The 25,978-nt window shown below is 42.5% G+C and overlaps 1 protein-coding gene across 7 annotated transcripts in view; it reads right to left on the bottom strand.

Annotated features, from left to right (window-relative positions):
* The window catches only part of HMGB1 (high mobility group box 1), a 124,493-nt gene that overhangs the window by 10,827 nt on the left and 87,688 nt on the right, over positions 1-25,978 (bottom strand). Inside the window, exons 1-2 of one of the 7 annotated variants that reach the window (XM_059891960.1) lie at positions 22,668-22,769; positions 20,572-20,632 (exon numbers count right to left, since the gene is read on the bottom strand). The exons of the other annotated variants lie outside the window; for them this stretch is intronic. The gene's annotated coding sequence lies outside the window, so the exon portion shown is untranslated. Of the gene's footprint in view, positions 1-20,571; positions 20,633-22,667; positions 22,770-25,978 lie in introns of those variants that run through there. 7 annotated transcript variants of the gene reach the window in all.

Genomic DNA, 25,978 nt, shown 5'->3' with positions numbered 1-25,978 from the left:
ACAGTTCCTCCCAATAATATACCTAGAGTTACCGTGTGACCCAGCAATTCCACTCCTAGGTATGTACCCAAGAGAAACAAAAACGTTCACACAAAAACCTGCACGATTGTTCATGGCAGCATTATTTGTAATAATCAAAAAACAGTCCAAAGTTTCATCAACTGATGAGAGGATAAATAAAACGTAGTATATCTTTATGATTGAATATTATTCATTGATAGAATACTGACAAACATCACCACATGGATGAACCTGGAAAACATTATGCTAAGTGAAAGAAACCACATACATAAAACCCCACCTATTGTACAATTCCATTTATATAAAATGTCTAGAATAGGAAATTTATAAAGACAGGAAGTAGATTAGGGGTAACCAGGTGTGGGAGCCTGTGGGGAAGGGGGGTGATGGCTAATAGGTTTTCTTTTGAGAAGATGAAAATGTTTATTATAATAATGGTTGTGCGACTCTGATGATACCAAAAGTCATCAAATTGTATGTATGTGAATTCTGTCTCGATAAAGCGGTTTTTTAAAAACAGAATTAACATTTTATGAAACAAACACAGAGACGACGGATCACTACCCATTTGTCAATCCTGTCCAGTACTTTCCTGCTCTTCCTCTTCATTCAGTGGAAATTTCTTCTATTAGTTGAATTATATATTCTGCGCTTAAAATGTATTTTTGCTACAAAATAATGTTAAAAGAGCATTGTTCTGGGGTACCTTGGGAGGTTTTCCTTGAGCTCCTAAGATGATATGTACTGTCGGCTGAGCCACGAAGCATCGGGTCAGACTGTGCAAACTGGCAGGCCTCTCTGGCTTCTATGACATGCAGATGCTCCATTTGGTCAGCACAGTGTTTTTTAAAAGGTGGATTTTTTTTTTTCATATTAAAAGAAAATCCAGGTTTTGAACAATCTGAGATCTGATCAGCTTGGCTCCACATGTAGGCAGGTGACGATGCTGTGGTCAACCCCCCTGAAGGAGGTGGGTGTTCTGTCGTCTGCCGCAGCCCCACGGTTCCAAAGCACCTGACCTGCCTTCTCACCTGGCTGGCCCCTCGGACACCTGGGTTGGAAAGTCCTGAGCTGGGTCCTTAGGATTTCAGGACTACAACCTGTGATTCTGTAGTGTTCTTTGCTCAGAGGTTCTTCTGAGAAACACTGTCATCACACAGAACACAGAGTGGGAAACTGAGCCAGAGGTCCCTCAGGTGAGGAGCAGAACCATGTTTGGCGCTGTCACAAGTAGCAGGTACTCCTGATGAGAAACAGAGAGTCTGGCTGGCTGTTTGTCAGAGGCTGTCCTACAGCCCAGACAAAAGACTAGAAATTGAGCTTTATATACTGTATCTCTCCTGTGTGCTGGGCTATACAGAGACGATTTCATCTCATCCGCACAGGATGAAAATAATTGTACAAATAATTCTAAGGAGGCTTAGAGAGATCCCTTCAGTTGTCCAAGGTCACACAGCTAGTGAGAAAGTAACAATATCGACCCAGTTCTGACTCTAAAGCTGAAGTTTTCTCCACTAAGCCTCATGGCCTTTCAGTTACTAGCCCAGCTAATAAAATTTTAAAGACAATCACATTTTCCCACCTAAATATACCCCATATCCTCATGGGGATTTGATGTGAGTTTACAGCCTTGACTTTCAAGGTTTTTGAATAGGGCCCATACATTCTGCATATATAAATCTTGAAAAAAGTTTCATGAAACAATACCTAACGTTGTGACGGAGTCTGACTCCTTTTCCCTTAAAATCCTGAATTTACTTGCAACCCACAAATAGGCCCTACAGTTTGCAGAACACTGCAATAAAGGTGGGAGTCAAGAAGCCCGTCTTCCATCAGGGGTAACGACAGCTCTAAGAGGCAAGTGTGGATGCTGCCTACTGATGGGATGGGACTGAAGGGAAGAAACGGCAGGGCAGCTGCTGCATCCAGGTACCTGCAGCCAGAGACCCCCGCACAGCCAAGGAATGAAAGTGAAGTCGCTCAGTCATATCTGACTCTTTGCAACCTCATGGACTGTAGCCTACCAGGCTCTGCGGTCCAGGCAAGAATACTGGAGTGGGCTGCCATTTCCTTCCTGCTGCCAAATCTGTGGGGCTGAGAAAGATAGGAGACAAGAAGGAAGACTGCCTTGCTCTCCCTGGAAGATCAAGACAAAAGCAGGCATTCCAGGCCTTCAGGAGAAGCAAAGAAGATGCTTGAACATCCCCAAGGCCTAGGGGAGAAATCCTAGCAGAGCCGATAAATATGGGGTTCATCACCTTGGATCTGTCTTTGTCAGAGGCCAGGCAGAGTCTCTCTTCAAGCAGAAGATAGACTTACCTCCCCACAGGATAGCCTTTTTGTTGGGGAAAAAAAATAGCACCCAAAATGGCTTGTGGGGCTAAATAGAAGGTGACCACCAATCCATACCTGTTATTCATGAAGGTGTTAAAAAAAATCAACAACAGAAAACCTGTGTGCTTTTTTCCCCAAAAGGTTGCTGTTGATCCTTGTTCTAAGGCTTCCTTTTGATTTCCAAGAACAGAAATAAGCAAGTAGGAAGGAGATAGCATGATTTAATATATTCTAGCATACTTACTACCACCAAATTGATAGTCACATTCTGAAACAGAACTCTGCCTGAGAAATATTCATGGCATTTGACCAATGATTTTGCTTCCAAAAAATACTCAGAAAGTAATCAGAAACAAGTAAAAAGCATGAAACATTTGAATATTAACTGCAGAATTATCCATAATGTGTCAACAACCTAGGTGCTCAATGAGTGGCTTGGCTTGGTAAACTGTGGGCCATTCTCATGATAGATTATCATTAGGCTACAATCTTATGTAACAGGAGGGAAAGGGGCAGGACACAACTTTTGAAAGAATAACATAGCCCAAGGACACAACACAAACCACATAAACCAATTAGAATCAAATGGGACCAAGACGGCAGACAAGACTAGGCCTTGATCCTCAATCAGCAAGTGAAATGACACACCCAGAGGGGCCTTGACAGTTCCAAGTGAAAGTGAAAGTGAAGTCAGTTCCAAGTGAAAGTGAAAGTGAAGTCACTCAGTCCTGTCCGACTGTTTGCGACCCTGTAGACTGTAGCCCACCAGGCTCCTTCGTCCATGGGATTCAGGAGTGGGTTGCCATTTCCTTCTCCAGGGGATCTTCCTGACCCAGGAATCGAACCCAGGTCTCCCGCATTGCAGGCAGACACTTTAACCTCTGAGCCACCAGGGAAGCCCATGACAGTTCCAAGGCACTGTCAAAACAAGGAGTGGAAAAAAAAAAAAAACAAGGAGTGGGCGGTAGCCCAAATCCTGAAAATCTCCATCCCTTCCCCAAAATGGTTGGAATAATCCTCCCACTCATTAGCATATGAAATTACCCAACCTATACAAAACTAACTGGGCCACATTTTGGGGCCACACTTGCCCTCTCTGATGGCCCACACTCTGTCTGTGGAGTGCGCTTCTTTCCGAATCTGAACAAATCCACATCTTACCACATTCACTTTGTCTCTCAGTGAATTCTTCCTGGGATGAGACATCAAGAATCTGAGCTTCATTAGGTTTTGAAACCAGGTACCAGAGGGTTTTGGCTGGGTTCAAATCCCAAGCAGGGTTGATTCTAATTGGTTGATGCGGTTGTGTCCTTGGGCTATGTTATTCTTTGAAAAGTTGTGCCCTGTTACACTTCCACTGCAAGGGGCACAGGTTCAATTCTTGGTTGGGGAAGTTCCACATGCCACGTAGCGCACCCCCCCACCCCCCAAAACAATTAGAAACAAAAAACCTCTAGTTTCTTAAGAGAAGAAACGTGCTAAAGAAGACTCAAAGATTTAGATCATTAAAAAAGAGTTAGGCCTCATTACTCTAGAAATTCTTCCCCCAAAACAAATATACAATCTATAATATATAAAAATCCTGAACATTTATCATAGCTCTAAAGGTAAGCTGTCTTGGCAGGGGGTGGGTAGGAGGGAGGCTAGAGGGAGTGGATGTATGTATGCATATAGCTGATTCACATTGTTGCACACCAGCATTGTAAAGCAATTATACTGTCACTAAAAAAATAAATAAAAGGCGTCTCCACTGTCATCTAAATCTGACCAGCCTGTTAATGCAGATCAGAATCAGGCATCTGCTAGAAGAAAACTATCAGTGTTTACATGGAAAAACTTTTGCCTCACCACTGATGTGTCTTCTTTAATGACTATTCGCTTGTTTCCCATAATTCAGTCCTGAGTCATCTTCTCTTTGCATCTCTGCTCTCTTAGAGACCCCAGGGACCAACTCCACGTGGAGTTTTAACCTCCATTTCTATGTAAATGACCCCAAGTTTCCCTTTCAGCCTTTGGTTCTGTCCAGGATCGCACTGCGTCCCAATGTCTCAAGCCTATAGGTCTGGTCCCAAAGCCACACTCCATTCTCATTTCTCTATTTGCCAACTTCCTACACCAGCTCCAATTCTAAGAGTCTCATTCCTCCCTTCTGCTTCCCTCACATCAAATTCTGTAACATTCATGTCACTGTACTTTTGAATCATCCCCCATCCCAATTTTTTTTTTTTTTTTTTTCATTTCTATTGCCCCCAGCTGTAGTTCTGGCCTTTATTATTTTGTGGATAAGCATGGAGGCTTTGGAACCAGACACTCCAAAGGTTAAAATCCTGGCCTTGGCACTAACCAGCTGTGTTACTTTGGGCACAGTGAATTAACCTCTCTGAGCTTCAGTTGCTTTGGTAAAATGATAATGCCCCTTTCAAAGGGAAGTTGTGAGTTTAAATTAGCTCATATACATAAAGAGCTGAGCCTAGTATGCAAATTTCTTAGAATTCTGTAAATGAGCACCAGATGTTGGCTGTTTATTTCAGATTATTTCAAAAACTGGTATTATTAATATTTTCCTAACGCATAAAACTCCACTGCTTAAAAACTTTCCATTTAATTACATTTTCTTCCCAATTAACTGCCAAATCCTCACTGGGCCTTCAAGGCCTTTCGGAATCAGGCAAAACTTGTCCCCTTCTCTCTCTCCCACGGCTTTCCTAATTTCCAATCAAATTGGACCTTGTACTCTCCTACCTTCGAGCTTCTGGTCACAGTGTTTCTTTTGCTTTGGAATATCCTTCCCCCAGCCTCCACTAAATCCAACCTGTCCTTTAAAACGTCCCCAACTGTTTACAGTTCTCAACTTGAGCTTTTTCATTTGTGAACTCTGTCTCTTTTGGTTGTACCTTTCTAGTGGCTTTTATGGTGTTATAAATAGAATGGCCATAGATTATTACATATTTTATAACCTACATAAATACATTACACATTATGTTGCCTTACCTGTCTTTGTTTCTCAGCATTCTTTGCCCATCACAGGTATTTAGTAAATGATATCTGAATGTCAGGTGAGGTTCAGTTTTCTGTCCACACCTATCACAATGCTGATACTCCATTTTAATAAACTGTGCCTACAATTTCCTCCCCTTTGCAGAATAAATTACACTCTAGTATGCAGACTCAAGGTATGTGGGGCAAAACCTAGTGTTGTGTTATCATCTTGGTTGGTCAAAATCTGTGGGTGCTGGCAGCTTTATGTGGTTAAAGCCTATTCAGGTTGGTCCCTATTCTGATGGTTTGGAGCAATGGCTTTCATGAACTAGTGTTTTAGCAGATTTTTTTGTTTAGTTTTTACTGTGGGAGGTGTTGTTATAGTTCAGAAGCTTGCAAATATATATATATATATATTTTTTTTTTCAATTCCCAGATCTTATTAAAAGTCCTTAAAGTCAAAACAATACCACCAATAACTAATACTAATTGACTGTATACGTGCGTGTACGTGCTCAGTTGTGTCCAACTCTTTGTGACACTACAGATGGTAGCCCGCCAGTCTACTTTATCCATGGGATTTCCCAGGCAAGATTACTGGAGTCAGTTGCCATTTCCTCCTTCAGAGGATCTTCCTAACCTAGGGATTGAACCTGTGTCTCCTGCATTGTCACTCGGATTTTTCACCAGTGAGCCATCAGGGGAGCCCAGTGGATTGTATGCATGCAGCAAATTTTGAGGTTAACGCAGTTTTGTTGTTGTTTTTTTTCCTGCATATTGCCAGTTATCACAAAAATTCATAAGCTCCCCCAAAATAAGTCCTTCCTGTGTAGCAAATTCATTTTGGCACCAAAATGTGTGCCATTGAATAGTTCAACAAATTCAATTCAGGTTTTAGATTTGGGTAAAGCCAGGTTACATTTGCATGAAACGACTCCAGTGTTACTGGGAGCAATGTGGGTGATGAGGGTTCCCTGTGTGGACCCAGCAGTGGTAGAACAGAAGTGGAGCAAGGTGGACCGGCCCTGCAAGGCCCCAGCAAGGACAGACCCTCCCCTCCGTCTTTTGGTCCCTCTCACGCTGCTAGGGCTCCTAGTACAGGGCTCTGCTCCCCCTCCCTCCACCTCCTCCCTCCCCTCCACCTCACTCCTCCCCGCCTGCTCTTTCTCAACAATGGCTCCTGCTTCACAAACACAGTGCTTAAAGCACCTAGTTCCCGGGATTTATACTTGCCAAGTGCTGTGGGGAACAAGTTTTTCTCAAGCCCAGGAATCAAAAGGCACTTATTTCAACACTTGAGCGAAAAATAGTAACTAAGAAAATCAATAATTTCATCCCAAGCAGGAGAATGGATTTTTATGAGGCCATCTCTATGGTTTCCTGCCCATCTTTTTAAAAAAGTATAATATTAGTCTCTTGAATCTTTTTTCCTCTTGTGTTTTCTTACCTTACCTAAAGAAGTGTAAACTTTTTGCAGGTAGAAACGTATGTGAACTGGTAATCGCTCAGTCATGTCTGACTCTTTATGACCCCATGGATTGTAGCCCACCATGCTCCTCTGTCCATGTGATTTCCTAGGCAAGAATACTGGAGTGGGGAGCTATTTCCTCCTCCAGTGGATCTTCCCAACCCAGGGATCGAACCTGGGTCTCCCTCATTGCAGGCAGATTCTTTACTGTCTGAGCCACCAGGGAAGCTCAGGAACATATATCCTGACCTAAATATTATGTGGTAATAAGGTGTCTTCAAAAGCTATATGTTTCTTAAAGATAATTAGAAGACTCAAATAATATCTTGACGTGGCTATAAATTCCTTGATGGTTAAAAGTGAGCCTCTTATCTTTTTCAGTTTTTTTTTTTTTTAATGGAGCAAAAGAACACAAACGAGATTGGAGGAAGAACTGCTAGAGCAACAGAAGAATGCCAAAGAGGGGAAGGGAGACGCCTACCAGAGTAGAAGCCAGCGCCAGCGTGTTCCACTCTAAAATGTTTCTGAATCTATCCAACATCTAAGAAACGTGGCCCAAGGCGGGTTGTGAGCCCTAAATGTATGGGTGAGATGCTATCTAAATCCACACAGAGCAATAAGAAAGAATGTACATGCGTATCTCCCAAAGCAAAAAGATTGGAAGAGGACCCAAGGCAGAAGACTTGCATTCTTCTAAACTGAGATGCCGACCGCATCATTGCTTGGAACTCTTAAGATTCAAGGACAGACCAGATAAGTGGAGCCAAGAGAGCCTGTGAAGGAAAGGAAACCACTGTCTTACTCTGTTTCAGCTCAGTTCAAGTATTCTTAGTCTTAAATGTGCTACCAAAAACATACGATTGTCACAGTCATAGGTTAACATTTGTAGCTGAGAAAGAATCCACGTGAAACACTTGAAAGAACTCTTTTAGGTAAAACTTTCACTTAGGAAAGTTTCCAAGTTTAATCAGATCCCTTCCCCTTCCTCTGGTCTCTCCTTTACTCTCTGTTGTCTAAGAAATTAAAAAAAAAAAAAAAGGACCCATCCATTTGTTAGTGAGAGAATAAAGGGAAGGGCAGCATGGAGCTTCTTCCATAAGAGTGAGAAGGCACATTGTTCAGGTGAAAGTGTCTGTGGATAGTAGGGGAGGGGGCAGAAACTAATATTTATTGGGCGTTTACATATGCTGCTAAGCTGCTAAGTCACTTCAGTCGTGTCCGACTCTGTGTGATCCCATAGACGGCAGCCCACCAGGCTCTGCCGTCCCTGGGATTCTCCAGGCAAGAACACTGGAGTGGGTTGCCATTTCCTTCTCCAATGCATGAAAGTGAAAAGTGAAAGTGAAGTTGCTCAGTCGTGTCTGACCCTCAGCGACCCCCTTGGACTGCAGCCTTCCAGGCTCCTCCATCCATGGGATTTTCCAGGCAAGAGTACTGGAATGGGGTGCCATTACATATGCTAGGCACCATAAATGCTTTGTATGTAGCGTGTGAAAGTGGCTCAGTAATGTCTGACTCTTTGCAACCCCATGGACTGTAGCCCTCCAGGCTCCTCTGTCCATGGGTTTACCTCCTTATAATTCTCTGTTCCTTGGAGTGGTTGCTACTTCCTTATTTTACAAAGGAGGAAGGTAAGGTGGCCTAGGCTGACCCAGTTAGCCCCTCTGGCTCCAAAGTCCAAGTCTTGTACATGATGTCCTGCATGGATGTCTCCTTATAGTCTCTGCTTTGGTACCTCAAACCCAACGCTCTCAAAAAAGACCCATTTCCTCCTTGGTTCCTCCCTCTCCCTAACTCCCAACAATCAACAAATCATCGAGTCCCATGGTCTCCGCCTCTTTCATCTATGTCTCTGGTCTACCTCCTTCCCTCTTTTGGAAGACCACCATCTTAGTTCAAGCTGTGGTCTCCTGCTTGGGTTTATTCCAACAGTTTCTAACTACCTAACGTCTCTGGGCCTCAGCCTCAGAAAACTCCAAGTGATTTTTCTAAAGTAACTAAGATAATACAATCATGGTATTCCCTGACTTAAAAAACCCTCCTATGACTTCCCACTGCCCTTTAAGAGAGCCTTCAAACATCTTAGTGGAGCGCCATAGTCAGCGTCTGCTGCCCCCTCCTGCCTGATGCCCCACCGTCCCCTCAATCAGGATGACCCTCCACCTGCCCGCCTCCTGCCTGACCTTCAGCTTAGATGTCTCTTGCTCTCAGAAGACTCCCCTTAGCGCCCACGCTAAGCACACGCTACTTCTGGCATCCTCACCAGGCCTATAACTGCCCACACACGTGGCCTTCTAGTCTACAAACCCCTCAAGTGCTGGGTGAGCTTTATTCACCATGTTTCTTGGCATCAAGCTGAATGCTTGGCCAAGGGGAGCCACTCAATCCATGAGTAAATGCTTAAACAGAGTGGGGAAAGTAATGAAGAGCCATGGGTCTAATCATGACTTTGCTACCAACTCCTGTATAGTTCAGGCTTCCCTGGTGGCTCATTGGGTAAAGAATCTGTCTGCCAATGCAGGAGATGCAGAAGACTTGTGTTCGATCCCTGAGTTGGGAAGATCCCCTGGAGGAGAAAATGGCAACCCACTCCAGTATTCTTGCCTGGGAAATCCCATGGACAAAGAAGCCTCGTGGGCTACAATCCATGGGTCACAAAGAGTAGAATACAGCTTAGCAACTAAACAATGAAACTCACATGAAAACAAAATGCTAATGACACAAACTATCTGTATGAAATAAGTAAGCTACAAGAATCTATTGTACAGCACAGAGAATGCAGCCAATATTTTATAATCACTATAAATGGAGTACAATCTATTAAAACTTTGAATCACACACACACATGAAATGCGAAGCTTTCCCATCCTTCAGGTGGGATCTGCATCTCACCCCTCACTCTCCATCCCCAGCCCTGCAACCCTCTCCCAGGGATCAGGATAAATATGAGAGGGTTTTTTTTTTTTTTTTCTTTTCAATATTTAAAAAACTGACATGGAGGTGGAAATATATGGTATGATCTTTGATTCTGTAGAAGACTCTTCTTCCAGGTGATAAAGATCCAAGAGGATTAAACAGCCAAAAGATCTCATGAAGCTCACGACCGTGCAAAAAGTGGGAGATATGTATTCATGTGGAAAAGAGGAAAATATCAGGGGGCAAAGTCTCAAATGTATTTATAAGGTGATGGGCCCTGAACTCCTATTTATAATACAGGAAAGGCAACTTGGGGTAGACTGTGGGCAGCCCCCCAAAGACACAAACTCGGTGTGCTGTGGCTGTCACAAACCACCAGACTGTAGGGTAAACAGAAAACACCGTCACCCTGCCTTGAGTGTACGCTACTCCCTTCAGGGCTGAGGTCTGTCTGGAGATGGGTAACAAAAATAATCAAGAGCACTGTGAGTTTATAAAGAGAAAAGACAGTAGATCTGTAATTAGTAGAGCTAAAGAGTAAAGGAGGAGTACCATGTAGGGAATTCAATCAAAAACGCCCACAATGCAGGAGACCTGGGTTTGATTCCTGGGTTGGGACGATCCCCTGGAGAAGGAAATGGCAGCCCACTCCATTTTTTCCCCAGGATTTGCCTGGGAAATCCCATGGACAGAGGAGCCTGGCGGACTACAGTCCATGGGGTCACAAAGAGTGGGACATGAGTGAGAGACCACCACACACACACCACACAGGGTAACCCCACACACCTAGAAACAGCGGTATTGCCTTAAGGTTGAATCAAAGTGAGAGGTAGGGACGACTGTGGGTGGAAAGTGTCATACGATATTTTAAGTGCTATTTTCTACTTACTATAATATTAAGTAGTAGTTTAAAGAAGAGTCATAGAGTTTTAGAACATGGTTGTAATCAGCCCCCAGTGTTTTAAATGAAGGTCCTGAGAAGGCCAAGGTCATAACATTCCGTTATGGCGGAGTAATAGAAAGAACCCACGCCTCCTGACTCTCAGCCTAGCTCATGCTCTTTTCTTGATTTAATACAAAAAGACTGTGACAGATGACTGAGACCCAAAGAATTAGAGAAGTTGGAGACAAGGCCTGATAAATAATGTACTGTTAAGGAAAACCAGAATCACGTGTGCAGTAACCCTCAACGTTGGAGGCTGACATGGTAGAGTGCAACAATGTTTTCTCACAAAATAGCCCTTTGTGGCACTGTTGGAGGCAGGAGACTGGCCTGGGTGACCTGCTGAGCTAAACCCATCTGGCTTTCTCACTCAGAGCACCTATCCGACAACACGCTGTCCACCAGGGCAGTGCCCAGGCTGCTTCCCACTGCTGCATTCCCGTCAAGGTTGGACATCCAGGCCAACTCCAGCTCCTCCAGGAATGCTGAGGTCAGTGGAATTCTACCAGCACTTGCCGGGTGGGGAGGGCAGACAGGTGCCAGTGGAAATGGTATGGAGGATACGAGGGCCAAACATCCCAGGAAATCCGACTGCTGCATCTGCTGGGAGCCTGGTGGTCAGAATGCTTGGAACCCAGGAAGGCTGGGAGCGGGAAGTATCTCGGGTATTCCAGTCCTCCCCTCTTGGCACTTCGGAAGCAAGAGAAAATAAAGCGGGGAAACCTGTTGGACTAGACCGTCAGGGCTGCTCTCCTGAAGTTGGCGGCCGCCACCTGCTAGGAGGGATCTGATGGTTTTTCCTTCTGAGCAGAGAAGACGTGAGGACCAGAGGGATCCGAGAGAGCGAGCGAGCTGCCTGTTTGCCAAGATGTGTAGGGAAGACCTGGGAGGTGTGAAGGAGCAAGCTTCAACCTAGTCCTTCCGGGCTGAGGTGACACCTTAGTTGTTGTTTAGTCGCTAAGTCGTGTCTGACTCTTTGCAACCCCACGGATGGTTGCCTGCCAGGCTCCTCTGTCCATGGGATTTCCCAGGCAAGAACACTGGAATGGGTTGCCGTTTCCTCTTCCAGGGGATCTTCCCGATCCAGGGATCAAATTCATGTCTCCTGCACTGGCAGGTGGATTCTTTACCACTGAGCCACCAGGGAAGCCTGGGGTGATGTGTACAAGTGCGCAAACAACATGCTTGTGGGAAGAAAAGGAAGCTGCTTGAACAGATACATACTTCTTCGGCAGAGGTATGCAGCTGAGGAATCAGATTCCAAAAGTTTGTCTCAGCAGAGAAAAAAAGAACCCCAAATGTTTCACCTTTTTATTCAAGCTTGTCTTCCTTCTCCTAGTCCATCTTATGTTAACGAAAAGATGTTCTAATGGGAGAAGTAAGGAATACCAGGAATGATGAAAGAGAAAGATCTGAGCATGAAGCTGGAGGACAGATAAATGCAGGTGAGTGAGAGACACGTGGGCGCCTGTGTGGGGGGACAGATCATGGCATTCTTACCTCTAACACTGTGCAGGACGAGGGAGTGACTGTTTTCAACTCTGTGCATGTGTGCGTGCTTAGTCGCTTCAGTCGTGTCCAATTCTGCGACCCTGCGGACTGTAGCCTGCCAGACTCCTCTGTCCATGGATTCTCTAGGCAAGAATACTGGAGTGGGTTGCCATGCCCTCCTCCAGGGGATCTTCCTGACCCAGGGATCGAAACCCCATCTCCTGTGTCTCCTGCACTGCAGGTGGATTTCTTACCGCTGAGCCACTGGGTCAGGCCTTTTCAACTATGTACCTGTCCACTAATAACTTCTACCTCCCAGAGGCTAGCACTACGGGCTCACCAGGCCCACAGTAGGGTTTGAGTTTAGCATTTTACCTCTGTGTCTTAACCTGCAAGGAGTGGGATTAAATATTCAGCAAAGAGCAGACCACAGGAGTTGACTTTGCTGGACATGCCTCTGGGGGCGATGACCAAATAGGAATGCTCTTTTATTCCACATTTTTCTCTGGGAAGGGCAGAGACTCACGTGGCTTTATGCAGACATTTGCAGAAAAAAAATAAGTATTCCAATTGAATTCTGACTTGGTGATTTTGAACAACCTATATATAAACTTTGTGTAATGCAATATCTGAGACATAAGGTATTTATCTTTTCATTGTAAGAAAGAAGCTAAATTACCTTTTTCCTCCTTACCATTCCCCCTCCTCCTCCGTTTTTCCTTCCAAAAGTTGCCATATCTATTTTATTTAATGGTCTAAAAAGGTTGCATCACATTTGGTATTCCACAAAGAGGAAAATTATTAAAAAGTGAAGAAAGACAGCACTGCTTGCTTAGAAAATAAGATGTATGAACCATTAAGAATGGGAAAACACCAGCTACTATGGTAGAGAGAAGACATTTTTGCCAAATTTAGAACCCACTTGAAAATCACGGGTTCTAAGTTTAGAACTGAACTAAAAAACTTGAGCTCACATTGCATTTGGCATTCGTTAAAAAAAATTCTAAAATACTAATTAAAGGAAAAAAATTATTCTCTTAGTAGTTCTAGAAGCAGGGAATTATTTTCAAACAAATTCTTTATTGGCTCAATAGACTGGCCTGCACTTAAAAAAGAAACACTTTTTTTTCTAATTAAATTTTCCTTACAAAATAATGATTTAAAATCAAGAGGAACAGCAGTTTGCCAAAGTCTTTAAAGAGCTACAGAACTGTTGGACCCAGACCTTGGACCCAAATAAATATACCAGGTGGTCGTACAAACTTCGAATTTATATATTAGTTGGTGTCCAAGATAGAAGCAATTACATCTACTGCTGATAAACTTTAACTAATAAAAACGCAATAACACTGGAAAATATCACTCTAAACAAAACAAAGACAAACACTTAACAGCATTATTTTTATTTTCTAGTTTAGTTGTTTAGTCACGAAGTCATATCTAACTCTTTTGCGACCCCATGGATCGTAGTCTGCCAGGCTCTTCTGTCCGTGGGATTTCCCAGGCAAGAATACTGGAGTGTGTTGCCATGCTAAGCTAATTATTGCAACATCACTAAGAATTGGATCAGAATTGCTGCTCTGGTGAAGACTATAGAAAGTTTCAGACTCAAAAGGTCCAAAGTAGTAAAATGAAGAACTGATAGTGAGTAGACAGTGTTTAAAAGGCATCCACTGGCTTAACATGATTTCAGACAGCCAACAACTTTCATAGTTATAGAAAACTTAAAGCTGACTTGTGCCATCTTACACATGCATACACGGACACACACACACAGACACACATCTATAGATAAATAGATAATAGCCTGAGAACCTGAATTCACATAATTACACTAGAGGTTAAACATGAATATTCAGTGCAAATATTTGCCACGGCAAGTACTTAAAAACACAAAATTTGGGGGAAAAACTTGTTTTTCTTTCTGTTTATTGCAATGGAGTCTGAATACATTTCTGAGAGACCTTAGGGATCAGGCTTAGCAACTGGTGCATTTGACACTCTTCCTTCAACAAGATCATTTACTCAGCAGTTCAAAACCCTGTAACTTTAATTTCAGGCACTTTCAAAAACTCCTGTTGAAGAACATAAGATTAGTTCTTGAGGTGACTGACTTTATTTTTCTTACCAAGAAGGTGCAGTTTGTACTGATGGAAACAGGGTCAAAATTTTAAGTTGTAAAAGCAAAAAACACTGCATGTATAAGTGGAAAAGGACTTGTCCAGAATATATATTAGTTATATTCATTTATTTTTGCCGTGCTGGGTCTTCGTTGCTGTGCAGGTTTTTCTCTAGTTGTGGCGAGTGGAGGCTGCTCTCCACTTGTGGTGTGTGGGCTTCCCATTGTGGTGGCTTCTCTGTGTGGAGCACGGGCTCTAGGGCGCTCGGGCTTCAGTAGTTGCGGCACATGAGCTCCGCAGTTGTGGCTTCCCAGCTCTAGAGCACAGGCTCAGTAGTTGTGGCATATGGGTTTAAGTTGCTCCACTGCATGTGCGATCGTTCAAGATCAGGGATTGAACCCATGTCTCCTGCATTGGCAAGGGGATTCTTTACCATGGAGCCACTAGGGAAGTCCCTAGAATATGTTTTTTAATTTACTTATTATTATATAAACATAGTTAAGCAGATATTAAGTAGTCAGCAAAAACAAAACTGGGAGCTGACTCTGGCTCAGATCATGAACTCCTTGTTGCCAAATTCAGACTTAAATTGAATAAAGTAGGGAAAACCACTAGACCATTCAGTTCAGTTCAGTTCAGTCGCTCAGTCGTGTCTGACTCTTTGAGACCCCATGGACTGCAGCACACCAGGCCTCCCTGTCCATCACCAACTCCCAGAGTTTACTCAAACTCATGTCCATTGAGTCAGTGATGTCATCCAACCATCTCATCCTCTGTCATCCACTTCTTCTCAGACCATTCAGGTATGACCTAAATTAAATCCCTTATGAATATACAGTGGAAGTGACAAATAGATTCATAGAATTAGATCTGATAGAGTGCCTGAAGAACTATGGATGGAGGTTCGTGACATTGTACAGGAGGCCATGATCAAAACCATCCCCAAGAAAAAGAAATGCAAAAAGGCAAAATGGTTGTCTGAGGAGGCCTTACAAATAGCTGAGAAAAGAAAAGAAGCAGAAGGCAAAGGAGAAAAGGAAAGATATATCCATCTGAATGCAGAGTTCCAAAGAACAGCAAGGAGAGATAAGAAAGCCTTCCTAAGTGATCAATGCAAAGAAATAGAGGAAAACAACAGAATGGGAAAGATTAGAGATCTCTTCAAGAAAATTAGAGATGCCAAGGGAACATTTCATGCAAAGATGGGCACAATAAAGGACAGAAATGGTATGGACCTAATAGAAGAAGATATTAAGAAGTGGTGGCAAGAATACACAGAAGAACTGTACAAAAAAGATCTTAATGACCCAGATAACCACAATCGTGTAATCACTTACCTAGAGCCAGACATCCTGGAGTGCGAAGTCAAATGGGCCTTGGCAAGCATCACTACAAACAAAGCTAGTGGAGGTGATGGAATTCCAGTTGAGCTATTTCAAATCCTAAAAGATGATGCTGTGAAAGTGCTGCACTCAATATGCCAGCAAATTTGGAAAACTCAGCAGTGGCCACAGGACTGGAAAAGGTCAGTTTTCATTCCAATCCCAAAGAAAGCCAATGACAAAGAATGCTCAAACTACCGCACAATTGCACTCATCTCACACGCTAGTAAAGTAATGCTCAAAATTCTCCAAGCCAGGCTTCAACAGTATGTGAACCGAGAGCTCCCAGATGTTCAAGCTGGATTTAGAAAAGGCAGAGGAACCAGAGATCAAATTGCCAACATCTGTTGGATCATCAAAAAGCAAGAGAGTTCCAGAAAAACATCTACTTCTACTTTATCGACTACCCCAAAGCCTTTGACTGTGTGGATCACAACAAACTGTGGAAAATTCTTAAAGAGATGGTAATACCAGACCACCTGACCTGCCTCCTGAGAAATTTGTATGCAGGTCAAGAAGCAACAGTTAGAACTGGACATGGAACAACAGACTGGTTCCAAATCAGGAAAGGAGTATGTCAAGGCTGTATATTATCACCCTGATTATTTAACTTTTATGCAGAGTACATCATGCGAAATGTTGGACTACATGAAGCATGAGCTAGAATCAAGACTGCAGAGAGAAATATCAATAACCTCAGATATGCAGATGACAGCACCCTTATGGCAGAAAGCGAAGAGGAACTAAAGAGCCTCTTGATGAAAGTGAAAGAGAAGAGTGAAAAAGCTGGCTTAAAACTCAATATTCAAAAAATGAAGATCATGGCATCTGGTCCCATCACTTCATGGCATACAGGCAGGGAAACAATGGAAACAGTGAGAGGCTTTATTTTCTTGGGCTCCAAAAGTCACTGCAGGTGGTGACTGCAGCCATGAAATTAAAAGACGTTGGCTGCTTGGAAGAAAAGATATGACCAATCTAGACAGCATATTAAAAAGCAGAGACATTACTTTGCTGACAAAGGTCCATATAGTAAAAGCTATAGTTTTTCTAGTAGTCATGAGTAGATGTGAGAGTTGGACCATAAAGAAAGCTGAGTGACAAAGAATTGACGCTTTTGAACTGTGGTGTTGGAGAAGCCTCTTGAGAGTCCTTGGACAGCAAGGAGATCAAACCAGTAAATCCTAAAGGAAATCAGTCCTGAATATTCATTGGAAGGACTGATGCCGAAGCTGAAGCTCCAATATTTTGGCCACTGGATGCAAAGAACTGACTCACTGGAAAAGACCCTGATGCTGAGAAAGCGAAGGCAGGAGAAGAAGGTGACAACAGAGGATGAGATGGTTCTGTAGGATCACTGACTTGATGGACATGAGTTTGAGCAAGCTCCGGGAGTTGGTGATGGACAGGCGTGCTGCAGTCCATGGGGTAGCAAAGAGTCAGACACGACTGAGCAACTGAACTGAACCAGATTTTATGTCATTCTCATAATAGCACCTGTAGCTCTCATTAAGGGACAGAGGTGAACATTTCTAAGGTGTGTGTCAAAATCAGAATATGAACTTACATCCCCAGCATCCACTGGCTCACACACTTCTGAATCCATGTTTTTCAACAAATCCTTCTCTCCTTGTAAATGAGCCACTAACACTGAATTTCATAGTCTCGTCTGTCTTCACTATTGCCCTCATTTATTGAAAATTCTTGTTTATAATGAAGTTAATATTTTGGACCATTGCCTTCTTTGCTCAGTCTTGATACCTAGATAAACAGAAGGAAATAAGAGAGAACCTCTGGATAACAAAAAGTATTTCTTGAACCTCTGGGAGGTGGGATGAGCACCATTCTCAGATGGTGGTTGATTCCATCTCTGTGAAGAATTTGCTTTTCTTGGACTACAGAGACAGAAAGGACCACACACTTGTGCCAATGCCAGGAACACGTGGCCAGTGACACTGGTGCCCTGGAAGGTGACTCTATTAGGCATGAATAGGAGCAAGAAAAAGCTGAGTGGTCCACATCCAGATTTCCTGATTGTCTTTGCAGAGACAGCTCCCAGACTCTTAAACTGTCTTCCAGAATTTTCAGTTCTTTTTCCTGTAATTTTTTTCCCACAGAAATAATACATGAATAAGTTTAGCATACAATTAGGGAACCCAAATACTTGGTTCCACTGGGCATTTGTCCAAGTCTAAACCCAAGTTTTCATATTTTCCTTTGCTTTATAACTGTAGGACTTGTCTATGATTCTAGCCCTATATCTATGAGAAATATGTATTTCAATCCCGAATTTAAGAATGGATGAGCAAACTAGACGGTGGTAGGTAGGCTTTCCTGAAGAGAAATGCTTTTCTCCGTGTGCAGGGCAAAGATATATTGCTGATAGTCAGCAAAACAAAACAAAACAAAACAATGAAATAGTTTCGATTCTCTATTTCAAACATCTCATTAGATACCTCCACCTTGAACAGAACAGACTCCAGAAAGAGACCCACATGTTTGTATACAGTTAACAACTGATTTCCAACAAGGATGGTGAGACAATTCAAAGGGAGAAAGGAAAATCTTTTCAACAGATTCTGCTGGAACAACTCCAAACCCATTGGGGGAAAAATGGACATTGACCCTTATGTCACAAAATACATAAGAATTAACTCAAAATAAATGATAAACCTAAATGCAAAACTCATGGGGTCACAGAAGAGTCTGATATGACTGAGCGACTAAATAACAACAAAACTAGAAAAAGCTTAATCAGAGGGGGAAAAATCTATTCCTTATTGAAGGAGGCAACAGTGTCTTAGAGAGGATACAAAAACAAACATTCATACGATAAACTGAACTTCATCAAAACTTTAAAATTTGCTCTTAGAAAGATACTGTTAAGAAACATGAAAAGATAAGGCACAGATTGGGAAAATATTTATAATACATACATTTGATAAAGAACTGGTGTCCAAAATATACAAAAAACCATTACAGCTCAGTAAGAAGACAACCAAGGTAATTTTTAAAATGGGCAAAGACTTGAACAGACACGTCACAAAAGAAATTATCTGAATGTCTGATAAGCATGTGAAAAGGTGGTCCACATCATGAGTCATCAAGTAAGTACAAATTAAAACCACAGTGAGATACTACTACATGCAATTAGAATGGCTAATGTTGGAAAATTGACAATACCAAGTGTTGATGAAGATATGGAACAACTGCTGGTACATCACTTTGGAAAACTAGGAGTTTCTTAAAACAGTAAATGCACACCTACCATTCAACCTTGTTATTCCATTCCTAGGTATGTTCCCAAAAGAAACACAAATCAATGTCTACACAAAGACTTCACTGGAATAGTCACAGTAGCTTTATTTGTAATAGCCAAAAAGCAGAAACAAACCAAATGTCGAATAACTAATAAATGGATAAACAAGTTGTGAAGTATCTATACAGTGGAGCATCAGTTAGTAATAAAAAGGAATAACTACTGATACAGACATGAGAGGGTCTGTATCTGTATGATATACAGTCCATGGGATTCTCCAGTAGTTCCCTTCTCCAGGGGATCTTCCCAACCCAGGGATCGAACCCAGGTCTCCTGCATTGCAGGTGGATTCTTTACTAGGGAAGCCCATGATATAATGTGAGTGGGTCTCAAAATCATTATGCTGGGACTTCCCTGGAAGTCCAGTATCTAAGGCTCCGTGATCCCAATGTAGGGGCCTTGGATTTGATCCCTGGTCAGGGAACTAGAGCCCACATCCTGCAACTGAAGATACCACATGCTGCAATGAAGACTGAAGATCCCCACACGTTCCAATTAAGACCTGGCGCAGCCAAATAAATAAATAAAATATTTTTTAAAAAATGGTGGGCCTAGCTATTCTTTTCTGCTTGTGATCCAAAAGTGGTCAGTATCCCTCTTAAAATGGGATGCCTAGGACAGTATATGGTCTTCCAAAAAGATGGAAGATCGGTTACTGGCTCCTTTCTTCTCTGCCTCTACTACTGTAATGTAGCCTGATGTGCCACTAACCTTTTTAGCTCCAAAGCTGATGTATATTAACTTGTAGTATATTCAAATATTCAGAGGTTTTTTTTCCCATGTAAATTCTAAAGACTCACTGGAAAAGACCCTGATGCTGGGAAAGATAGAAGGCAGGAGGCGAAGGGAACGACAGAGTATGAGATGGTTGGATGGCATCACTGACTCAATGGAAATGAGTTTGAGCAAACTCCAGGACTTGGTAATGGACAGGGAAGCCTGGAGTGCTACAGTCCATGCAAAGTGTCGGACATGACTGAGTGGCTGAATGACAACAACAAATTCTAATGACACCATCAGGCATCTGAAGAAGGGGTGGCTTAAAGGAGGAGGAGGGTGAGAGTGGAAGACAGGAGAGAATTAAGTACTTGTAGATTCTGCCAAGTTATTAAGTGTTTACTGCCCCTGATAGCAAATGGAGGCCATCTCCGCACCCACTCCTCCTTTCAAGGCCTCCTATCAGTTACTTACCAACTCTGTTCCCTAATAAGTAACTGCCTGTTCAACAGTCTGCCTCGGCACACAATCTGACGCCTGGCCTCCTCCTCCCAGCAGTGCTACCCCTGATAGCTACTGGGCACTTGTGGTGAGTGATTAGAAGCAGGGCATCTTGGCAATTGCTGTAGAACACATATATCCAGGAAATGCATTTATGTTAAAGTTCCTAGCAGTTCAGATGCTGAGCATCAGGTAAAAGCCTTACCAAAAAATACGCAGGGAACTGGATCAAGAAACCAGTCTCTTGGGGACTTCCCTGGCAGTTCAGTGGTTAAAACTCTGGGCATCCACTGCAGGGGGGCACGGGTTCCATCCCTGGTCAAGGAACTAAGATCCTGTACGCTGTGCAGTGTGGCCAAAAAAAGAAACCAGTTTCTTACCTTGCCTTTTTCCATGTAGATTCTTCATAAAAGAAACATTGCATGTTTGTTGTTAGATTTTCTAAAGTAAAGTACAATATATTCAGTGGGTGTGGACAAGGATTGTTTTTCCAGGTTATTCCCTTAAAACTTCAAGTCATTTAAAAGGAAAGACAGCTGAAGAAGTTTTGGTACTTTTTTCTTCTATAGTCAACTTCAGGCTGATGGTCACTAAACACTCCTCTATTCAGACATCCCTTCCATCAGATCAGAGACCCTCCCCCTCTTAACATACACACCACCAGCAGTCTTGTCATTCTCAGAGCCTCCTCTTAGCAATTCAGAGCTAATATTCCTCCACATGGGAAAATCATCCCCTCTGTGTCATTCAGCCTTCTCTCCCTTCAATCCTAGACAGGGCCCATAAGGTCCTCGGTCACCTCTTCTTTTTCCAAAATTATCCTCAGGCTGTTTCCACTGGCTTTTCCCTCTCCTCCTTTACATACAACCAGGACCCTCCAATATGGAAAACATATTGGTTCAATACCACTATAACAATCCATCTCTTTTTTTTCACTCCCATCCGAACACCTCAAATGATTACTCAACATTTTTTCCTTCCTTGGATTCACCACTTAACGCTGTTTCTATTAGTCTGAAAACTGGTATCCTCCTAAGGTCAATAAGGACTTTTGAGTTGAACAAATTTGATGGTCTTCACTGGGGATTTATCTTCTCATATACTGCTCCTTGGGGCTTCCCAGGTGGCTCAGTGGTAAAGAATCTCCCTGCCAATGCAGGAGACATGGTGCAATCTTTGGGTCAGGAAAATCTTCTGGAGGAGGAAATGGCAACGATTCCAGTATTCTTCCTGGAGAATCCCACGGACAGAGGAGCCTGGTGGGCTACAGTCCGTGGGGTGACAAAGAGTTGGACACGGCTGAGCACGCATCATCATACTGTTCCTTATAGTATTGGGAGTGGGATACCAGCAGGAGTGGGAGAGACTGGAGAGGAGTTATACCTGTTGGGAGAACTGTGGAGGTTGCTGGTGTGGTTTCCTCTGTGAGACTGTCATTGCTCACTCTATCCCCTTAGGGACAATTTCTTAGTGTAGGAAACCAGCAAATTCTTTGCCCTGAAGTTGGGGTCAAAAATCACCCCAACCTCTTCCTCTTTCCCACTAATTATAACTGAACAGCAGGTGCTTAGGTCTGAGAGGGGCCCATCGAGTCTCTGATCTCCACTCTGGGTGCTCTTCACCAGGAAGTCTCTCGTGCTCAAGAATTGCAGCTCTCACCCATCCTCAATCCTTAATTCTGTATCTTCTCCCTTTCTCTTTTCTTGTTTCACACTGAGTTTCTCTTGGTATCACTGTCTTTCACACAGCCTCATGGTCTGTCCTGGGACTGACCTTTTCATTACAAGGAGCATCCCCCAAACCACACTCAGAAACCACAATTCCCTTCTCTTGTCCTCACAGAGGCACTGAGTAGAGAAATAAGCCTTAATTAATTGGAGACTCTCTCTTCTTTAAAAGCCATCATTGCTAATCTCGAACTTCTCAGTGGAATGGAATCTTGAGAAGTCAGTCCTTTGGTTGTTGGTGTTCAGTTGCTCAGTCCATGCAACCCCATGGACTACAGCCTGCCAGGATCCTCTGTCCATAGGACTTCCCAGGCAAGAGTACTGGAGTGGGAAGCCATTTCCTTCTCCAGGGGATCTTTCCACCCCAGGAATTGAGCCGAGTCTCTCGTGGCAGGTGGATTCTTTACCACTGTGCCACTAGGGATGCCCAATCCTTTAGTTATGTCACCTTTAAATAATTATGTAGTGAGTTTATCCGAAGAATGCAGAATTCTGCCCCAAGCCACTGGGGTTTGCAGTCTGTGTGCCCATCATCCTAGCGTCACCTGAGTACCCTATACCTTGAGAAGCAAGAATGATATTCTAATAAAGGAATTTGATGGCTTAAAGAGCCACCGGTTAAACGTGAAAGTCTCCATCAGTACAAAAGCCAGGAGCCTTGGTCAAATTACATGCTTTTAAGTTAAACACACGGATGTGAAAATATCTATGAAAATCTCCATGCATTTTAATGACTTAGAGTTATTAACCTGAGGTTTGAAATCCTCTTCAAATGTGTACATTTTTCTAGTGCAAAGGTTCATCACTTTCATCAGCTCCTTAAAGGGTTTGTGGCCTCCAAAAGGTTTAGGAACTTCTAAGTTAGGGGAAAGATAAGATTAAAATCACAATATTATTATTTCATGTATTTCTAAATGTAATACATAAAAATAGCAAATAACTTCCATTTTAGCAAACAGCAAAAAAAATGTTGAATACTGTAAATAATCACAATATCATTAGTAACTATGTTTAAACACTAATATAGACAATATTTTTCTAGTATTTTATCTGTCGACAAGTATTTACCTGAATATACATAAAACAAGTTTATCAGGAAGAGGGAAGTTCATATACAGATTTTAACCTAGACTGAAAACTACCAATAGACTTATTTCCACTACTATTTAAAAAAAAAAAACTTCAATCAGGTAATTTAAAGGCAATATGAATACAAATAAAGTCAGAATTTAAATAGTTCCTCAGTTACAGCACCTATTGTCTTACCCTGGATAAGAAAGATAAATTATTGTACCTGCTTTATAAAAGATCGATTAAAAGATACACTGTGGAAACCTCTTTCATAGTCAATTTCTGCAGCCAAAACCCAAATTCAGAGCCCCAATTTTTTAAGCCAGGCCCCATTCAGAGTATTCCAAGAATAGTTCTTCAACTACTGAAAAGCATCACTTTCATAAATGTGTCCTGGAAACGGATTTTTAAAATTAGCAAGTTTGCAAGAGCAAACCTATCGTTATTGTACACATTGTTCTTTTTTACATTTGAAATGTGACTTATTTATCCAGTCATTCAACAAATATTTATTGAACCTCTGCTATATGCAGGCACTGCTCAAGGTGACAGAGTTATAGCAGTGAACAACACAGACCAGAAATATATAACACTACATAAACATATCTTCATTAGAAAGCATTCAGACACAGAAGCTCATAGGATTGAAAAAATCAAAGTTGTCCTCCTGGAGGCCTGCTCCATCTCAGTTCTTCTTCTGCAATAACTGCTACTAACAGTCCTTTCTCCAGACTTAGAATATCTTAGGTGGTAGAACAGCTTTACTGTACAGACTGTATATATGTATATACACAGAGGGAATTCCCTGGTGCTCCAGGGGTTAGCACTTGGTGTTTTCAGGGTTTGATCCCTGCTTGGGGAACTAAGATCCCTAAGAGCCAGCAGGCTGTGCGGTGCAGCAAAAACAAACAAACAAAAAAACCACTTGTGTAAAGTGTACAATTCAATGATTTTGAGTATATTTGTAGTTTTGTGCAACCATCATCATAATCTAGGTAAGTGGATTTTAAAATTATAAATATATGAATTGTATTATAATTTATTTTAAAATCCACTTACCTAGATTACGGTGTTATACAGGTATAAATATACATGAGCAAGGAGATCAAGCCAGTCCATCCTAAAGGAAATCAACCCTGAATATTCATCAGAAGGACTGATGCTGAAGCTGAAGTTCCAATACCTTGGCTACCTGATGGAAAGAGATGACTCATTGGAAAAGACCCTGATGCTGGGAAATACTGAGGGCAGGAGGAGAAGAGAGCATCAGAGGATGCGATGGTTGGATGGCATCACTGACTCAATGGACATGAGTCTGAGCAAGCTCCGGGAGATGGTGAAGGACAGAGAAGCCCGGCGTGCTGCAGTTCACAGGGTTGCAAAGAGTCAGACACAACTTAGAAACTGAACAACAACAACAATTTTTCACTCAGGACTAAACCTGGAAGGTGTTCTCTCAATATCAGCATAGGCAAATTTTGCGATTACTTTCTGCAAAGAGAGGAGTGTGTCCTCTCTCCATCTCACTTGTCAGATTTCTTAGAAAAAGGCTGCTGACAATGGCAATTAGATATAACTGAGAATGGTAACCCTATGATTTCAACAGATGGAGAGAGCCAATACACAGAATGTCTTGAGAGTCCAAAAATGAACTGGGAAAAAAAAAGGTACAGAAAATAATGTAAAACACACAAAAAGCTGGCTATTTTGAGCATCTTCAAATAATAACAACATTAATAGCTAACACACACACAGTAACTCTTTAAGTCCTCACAATTCCATGAAGTAGGTACTGTTATGATACCCACTTTACAGATGTGGAGACTAAGGCACAAAAGATCCTCTCTCCACTAACTAAGCTGAAAAGAGGCTGTGTAGGGCTTCACATCCAGACAAACTGGATTCAGAGTCCACACTCTTAACTGATTTGATGGAATGTAGGGGAGGGGGATGGTTAGTGAAGGACAGGGAGTGGTTTAGGATAAAAGCAAGATAAAGCAGGAAAAGGGTTTAGCAGAGGGGCTGGTTCCTAGTGCTCAGTTGCTAAGTCCTGTCTGACTCTTTTGTGACCCCATGGACTGTAGCCTGCCAGGCTCCTCTGTCCATGGGGTTTTCCAGGCAGGAATACTGGAGTGGGTTATCATTTCCTCTTTAAAGGGCTCATAGCGAGCACACAATAAGAACAAACAAAATAAAAAAAAAAACAAAACTATTATATTCTGTGCTCCGTCAGGTAGACTGTTCCTTTACAATTAGAAAAGTAACCTTTCTATAACCAGTCTAAAGGTTTGCTCAATTAGCTGCCTGGTGGCTCAGTGGTAAAGAATCTGCCTGCAATGCAGGAGATACAGGTTCAATCCCTGGGTCGGGATGATCCCCTGGAGAAAGAAATAGCAACTCACTGCAGTATTCTTGCCTGAAGAATCCCATGGACAGAGGAGCCTGGTGGGCTATAGTCCATGGGGTTGCAAAGGGTCGGACACGACTTGGTCACGACTTAGTCAACATCTCGAGCTGCTACCATGCTACCATTCATGCAGGGTGATGGATGACTCAGGCTTTCTTGGGGAGCCCCAGGTATGACACACAGGTACTGTGAAGCTAAAGAAGCTGAACCCAGGGAGCCTATAGGAGGGAAAACGACAGTTGAGGTGCTCTGGAGACTGATGCTGTGGGAGCCACCAATAGAGAAATCAGAATGACTGAGGCAGTAAGGAAGCCTTGAGATAAGAGCCGAGAGGTGGGTTGGATGAAAGTGAAAAAGGAGAGTGAAAAAGTTGGCTTAAAATACAACATTCAGAAAACTAAGATCATGGCATCTGGTCCCATCCCTTCATGGCAAATAGATGGGGAAACAATGGAAACAGTGACAGACTTTATTTTGGGGGGCTCCAAAATCACTGCAGATGGTGACTGCAGTCATGAAATTAAAAGACGCTTATTCCTTGGAAGAAAAGTTATGACCAACCTAGACAGCATATTAAAAAGC

The sequence above is a fragment of the Bos taurus genome, chromosome 12, assembly GCF_002263795.3.
Source record: "Bos taurus isolate L1 Dominette 01449 registration number 42190680 breed Hereford chromosome 12, ARS-UCD2.0, whole genome shotgun sequence".
Lineage (NCBI taxonomy): Eukaryota > Metazoa > Chordata > Mammalia > Artiodactyla > Bovidae > Bos > Bos taurus.
This window is presented reverse-complemented; position numbering and strand designations above follow the sequence as displayed.